Raw genomic sequence first — 575 nt, 5'->3', positions numbered from 1 at the left:
ATAAAACATTCACAAAATGGTATATTTGTGCATCAATCCACATACACAAAAAGAGTGTTGAAACGGGTTAACATGGATAAATCAACTCCTCTTAGTACCCCGATGGTCGTTAGGTCACTTAATATTGAAATTGATCCATTTCGACCACCTGAGGAGAAAGAATAGGTACTTGGTCCGGAAGTACCATATCTAAGTGCAATTGGAGCGCTGATGTACCTTGCAAATTGTACACGGCCTGATATATTATTTGCTGTGAATCTTTTGGCAAGATTCAGCTCATCTCCAACTCGAAGACATTGGAATGGGATTAAACATGTTTTTCGTTACCTCCAAGGGACCATTGATTTAGGGTTGTATTATCCTAAAAGTTCAAAAGGTCAAATGGTTGGTTTTGCAGATGCAGGATATCTTTCAGATCCACACAAAGCCCGATCGCAAACAGGATACGTTTTCACGGTTGGAGGCACTGCTATATCTTGGCGTTCTCTGAAACAAACGCTCGTGGCTACTTCTTCAAATCATGCTGAGATCATTGCACTCCATGAAGCAAGTAGAGAATGTGTATGGCTAAGATC

The sequence above is a fragment of the Brassica oleracea genome, chromosome C8 (assembly GCF_000695525.1).
Source record: "Brassica oleracea var. oleracea cultivar TO1000 chromosome C8, BOL, whole genome shotgun sequence".
Lineage (NCBI taxonomy): Eukaryota > Viridiplantae > Streptophyta > Magnoliopsida > Brassicales > Brassicaceae > Brassica > Brassica oleracea.
The sequence above is the reverse complement of the archived record's forward strand: the minus strand, read 5'-3'. Positions refer to the sequence as shown.